The following is a 6,000-nucleotide window of genomic DNA, read 5'->3' on the forward strand; positions in this document are numbered from 1 at the left end:
TACGGTTCCGAACAATATATTTTTTACGGAGAATTTCCCATTAAAATTATGGTTTCTTTTTAACAGTGTATAAATAAATACTTAACTATTATCAATCAATTTGTATTTCCTTTAGTCTTCTAACGATTTATTTTAAGTTGAAATATATTCAATATATGGCCAATGTGGTAACGCCCCTGACTGGTGAACGCCAGACTGGGGTTTGAGTACCGCTCAAACTCGTTAGTTCTTTTGGTCGCTGCAACCACAACAATGTTGTGAGCTATTGATGGGTGGTTTGGGGGATCCTATAAGTCTATCTACTGAGTGATCAGCAGCTATTGCCTGGCCCTCCTTAGTCCTAGCTTGGGTGGAGAGGGGGCTTGTGCGCTGATCATTTATACTGTATATATGGTCAGTCTCTAGAACATTGTCCTGCTTGCTAGGGCAATGTCAATGCCCCTTGCCTCTGCCATTCATGAGCGACCTTTAAACCTTCAAAAGTGATCTCCTATTCTACGTCGAAAAATTATTTTGTCGAAATGACATTTTTTTCTACATGGGCTTATTTTGTCGAAATTACATTATTTTTTGTCGAAATGACTCTATATTAACAAAACCTCCCTCATATTACGTCGAATTAGATTCCATTACCAAAATATAATCACTTCCAACTAGTGTACCCGACCCGTCAAAAATGACGTCTAAATATTTAGATAGATATGCACACACAAACACACGAACACACGCAGATTCAACCCTTCCCACCCCTTCTCCCTTTCATAACTACAACCCGCTGGTTCGGCAATTTGTGGGAGAGTGTGGTTTCTGAGTGTACCTTTCATGGTAACCTTTCTCACGGGGTTATGACTACTCTCTTTCCCTCTCCTCCCTGAGTGTGACAGTCTCTCTCTCTCTCTCTCTCTCTATATATATATATATATATAATATCTAGTGTATATATACATATATATATATATATATATATAATATCTAGTGTATATATACATATATATATATATATATATATACACAGACATACACACACACAGTTACACACAGATATATATATATATATATATATAATATATATATATATATATATAGTATGAATACACACACACGCATATATACATAATACATACATATATAATATATATATATATATACATACATATAAAATCAGAAACTTACTCTTCATTACATAGGAGAGATTATATTCTCCTTCCCCAAATAAATTCCCCCAAATTTCCCAATAAAAAAAAAATAACAATTGATTAAAAAAAAACTTCCAGGGAATCCGTGTCAAATGCATCCAGCACCCTGGAAAGAACTCGAGTGGACTGGAAGTCACAACAACCACAATAGGAAAAAAAAATGAGGTAATTACGTTCCAAACCAGGAGTGCAATGTCGGTGTAAACTGATTACTATCTCCGTCTGCATTCCGGACTTGCAGCAGATTCCATGGATGATTAAAACTGCTGGAGAGGTAGAGAGAGAGAGTCTCTCTCTCTCTCTCTCCCTCTCTCTCTCTCTCTCTCTCTCTCTCAACAAGGGTTATAAATGTGGATAGGAACGATCCATCTTTCTCTCTCCCTCTTTCTCTATGCAAGGGTTATAAATGAGGTTGGGAAATATTTCTCTCTCTCTCTCTCTCTCTCTCTCTCTCTCTCTCCCTCTCTCTCTCTCTCTCTCTCCTCTTCTTCTTCTTCCTCACCCTTATCAATACATTAAGGGGTCAGTTGCTTGATACGCTCTCTCCAATGCCTTCGAATCAAAGGCATCCTCTTCCATCTAACCTCTTCTCTCTATCCAAGGGTTATAAATGGGGATGGGAAAGGGGCATATCTCTCTCTCTCTCTCTTTCTCTTTCTCAATATCATCCATCACCTTATCTCTCTCTCTCTCTCTCTCTCTCTCTCTCTCTCTCTTTTCACTGAAGAATCTAAGCATCGCACATGATAATTTTCACAAGAGATCATTGTCTATCGACACTTTGATGCTGATCAGCATTTCCTGGTGACTTGAAACCTTTCAAATTAAAAAGGAATTTCTTAAAAGGAAGCTCTCCTGTTTCCTTGGGACGGGGCAACATTTTACAGATACCTAAAAGCATCATAACATCAGGTCAACGAACAGAGAGATCAAAATGAGGCGAGAGGAGGTTTTTTGAGAACGTTAAAAGACCTCGAACATGATTCACCTAAAAAGCCCCTGGGCTTATAGCATCTTGCTTTTCCAATTAGGGTTGTAGCTTGGATAGTAATAATAATAATAAGGCAAGAAACAGAATTATTATTATTATTATTATTACTAGCCAAGCTACAACCCTAGTTGGAAAAGCAAAATGCTATAAGCCCAAGGGCTCCAACAGGGAAAAATAACCCAGTGAGGAAAGGAAATAAGGAAATAAATAAATGATGAGAATAAATTAACAATATATCATTCTAAAAACAGTAACAGCGTCAAAACAGATATGTCCTATATAAACTATTAACAATGTCAAAAACAGATATGATATATATAAACGATAAAAAAAAACCCATGTCAGCCTGGTCAACATAAAAACATTTGCTCGAACTTTGAACTTTTGAAGTTCTACTGATTCAACTACCCGATTAGGAAGATCATTCCACAACTTGGTCACAGCTGGAATAAAACTTCTAGAATATTGTGTAGTATTGAGCCTCATGATGGAAAAGGCCTGGCTATTAGAATTAACTGCCTGCCTAGTATTATGAACAGGATAGAATCGTCCAGGGAGATCTGAATGTAAAGGATGGTCAGAGTTATGAAAAATAAAGGCAAATTTGGAATAGAAGAATTCGCCCGACGAAGAATTTAAAGATAAACTAAATAAAAAAATCAAGATTAATTCACAGGAAAATTCGCACAAAAGGTATTGCATGAAATGTTGATCATCGAAAGAGACCATTACCATAAGAATTGAATAAAATCGGGGAATAAAATGCAAATTTAAAATTGATTAAATCACAAGAAAATACATTCGCGCGAAAAGTATTGCATGAAATCTTGATCATCGAAAGAGACCATTACCGTAAGAACTGAATAAAATCAGGGAATGAAATGCAAATTTAAAATTGATCAAATCACAAGAAAATACATTCGCATGAAAAGTATTGCATGAAATGTTGGTCAGTGAAGGAGAGGATTAAGAAAAGACAATATTTGAACTCAAAATCCGCTCAGAATTCTCCACTCAAGCTAGGACCAGGGAGGGCCAGGCAGTGGCTGCAGATGACCCAGCAGATAGACCTATAGGGTCCCCCAAACCACCCAACCTTAGCTCACAAGGATGGTAAGGTTGCAGACACTAATGGCACTAACGAGTCTGAGCGGGACTCGAACCCCCGACTGGCAAACACCAGGCAGAGACGTTACCAATCAGGCCACAGCAACCTTGCCTCTGCCACTCTTTTCAATCGTCCAGTTGAAAAGGATGAATTTATTCTCCTCATTTATTTATTTTCTTATTTCCTTTCTTCACTGGGCTAATTTTCCCTGTTGGAGCCCTTGGGCTTATAGCATCTTGCTTTTCCAACTAGGGTTGTAGCTTAATTAGTAATAATAATATTAGTTAATATACAATAAACTAAAAGACACTTCTCTAAATACAACGTGAATCTAAAACCAGTTAAAACTAGTGAAAACTAAAGGGATAACTCAGTAGAGAGCATACTTCTGCCACGGAAGCTTATTTCTCGAGATTAGGGTTAATTCGGTCGACCTTTTGCTCGACCTTAACCTTGATCTTTGACCTAGGACTTTCAAAATTGAATCACTTCCACGTCTCAACATAAGGATTAATCCCTGAAGATTTCACTGCTCTATGTATAAAACTATGGCCAGGAAGTTGTTCACAAACAAACAAAGAGACAAACATCAGGAGCATATCAAACCATTGTTCTCTAGTCTTGGGTAGTGTCTTAGCCTCTGTACCATGGTTTTCCACCGTCTTGGGTTAGAGTTCTCTTGCTTGAGGGTACACTCGGGCACACTATTCTATCTAATTTCTCTTCCTCTTGTTTTGTTAAAGTTTATATAGTTTATATAGGAGATATTTATCTTAAGGTTGTTACTCTTCTTAAAATATTTCATTTTCCCTTATTTCCTTTCCTCACTTGGCTATTTTCCCTGTTGGAGCCTCTAGGCTTATAGCATTCTGCTTTTCCAACTAGGGTTGTAGCTTAGCAAGTAATAATAATAATAATAATAATAATAATAAAAGCTAACCTCCTCTCCAATTTCGTTGGCGGAAGTAATAACAAAAAAAAAGGATATACAAACAAACAAACATCACGAAGAAGCAACAGGCATAACACAAACAGTATTGTATCAGCCTAGTGACCACAGTCTGAAAGGGATGTCTAGACTTATAAGAGAATTGTCCGTGTTTATGCGTCTCATAACTTACGCAACAGACTCGCGTAAGCCAGACAGGGTTGCCAGGTTTTCCAAATGAGAAAAAGGCCAACGTCTGATCAACTGTAACTTTAAAAGGCCAACCTAATAGCAGGAAAAGGCCGAAAATATGGCATTTTAGGCTAACCAATTTCAAAAAGGCCAAATTTAGGTATCTAGCACGGAAAAGGACAAATTTGGAGTTTTGTGGCCAGAAAAAGGCCAACCTAGCAACACTGAGCCAGAGAGAGATTTGCTATGTATGTCAGAAGGGGGGGGGGGGGGGGAGGGGGAGGGGGTTTGTACACTTGAATTACCAATTGTAATACCATTTATCTTTGTCCTCTCAAGAGAGGAGGATAGAAGAGGATTATAGATCTTATAGTCAATTTTTTTTAGCAAGGCAGATTTGCACCGACTGGCAGCGGTGCCCTTTAAGCTCGGGAAAAGTTTCCTAATCACTGATTGGTTGGACAAGATTATTCTAACCAATCAGCGATCAGGAAACTTTTCAGAGCTATAAGGGCACCGCTGCGAGTCGGTGCAAATGCGCCTCATTAAAAGAAATTGACTATAGTCATGCATAAGAGTCCTTTTGCTCTTGGATGAATGATTAAGGGTTGTGGTGGCTGATGTGATAACGTCCTTGACTGATGAACGCCAGATTGGGGTTCGAGTCCCGCTCAAACTCGTTAGTTTCTTTGGCCACTGCAACCTCACCATCTTTGTGAGATAGGATGGGGGTTTGGGCGAGCCTATTGGTCTATCTGCCATTGCCTGGACTTCTTTGGTCCTAGATTGGGTGGAGAGGGGGCTTGGGCGCTGATCATATGTATATGTGGTCAGCCTCTAGGGCATTGTCCTGCTTGACAAAGCAATGTCACTGTCCCTTGCCTCTGCCATTCATGAGTAGCCTTTAAACCTTTGAATTGCCTTCTCCATCATGAGGCCCAATACTACACAGTATTCTAGAAGTTTTGTTCCAGCTGTTACCAAGTTATGGAATGATCTTCCTAATCGGGTGGTTGAATCAGTTGAACTTCAAAAGTTCAAAGTTGGAGCAAATGTTTTTACGTAGACCAGGGTGACATGAGTCTTTTTATTGTTTATATGTGACATATCTGTTTTTGACTTTGTTAATAGTTTATATATGACATATCTGTTTTGACGCTGTTACTGTTTTTAGAATGATATATTGTTAATTCATTCTCATCATTTATTTATTTCCTTTCCTTACTGGGCTATTTTTCCCTGTTGGAGCCCTTGGGCTTATAGCATCTTGCTTTTCCAACTAGGGTTGTAGCTTGGCTAATAATAATAATAATAATAATAATAATAATAATAATAATAGCATTATACAGCAATAAATGCAGCCGTTTCTAGTCCAGGACAAATGACTCAAACATGTCCACAGTCCTGTCAGTGATTTGGCGATTTTCATCAAGCACGCTGGCCAGTGCGGATTGGTGATGATGGGACACTTATATCTGATCGCTCATAGCAAACCAACCTATTATGGGTATCCATGACTGGCACAATTTTGCTGATAATGGAGATAGACAAACCCTTTCAACACGTTGAGGTATCCCCACTCAGA

The 6,000-nt window shown here is 38.4% G+C and overlaps 1 protein-coding gene across 1 annotated transcript in view; it reads right to left on the minus strand.

Moving 5' to 3' along the window:
* The window catches only part of LOC137624406 (uncharacterized), an 82,552-nt gene that overhangs the window by 42,583 nt on the left and 33,969 nt on the right, over nt 1-6,000 (minus strand). The gene's annotated exons all lie outside the window — the stretch shown is intronic.

This window comes from Palaemon carinicauda, chromosome 2 (genome assembly GCF_036898095.1).
Source record: "Palaemon carinicauda isolate YSFRI2023 chromosome 2, ASM3689809v2, whole genome shotgun sequence".
Lineage (NCBI taxonomy): Eukaryota > Metazoa > Arthropoda > Malacostraca > Decapoda > Palaemonidae > Palaemon > Palaemon carinicauda.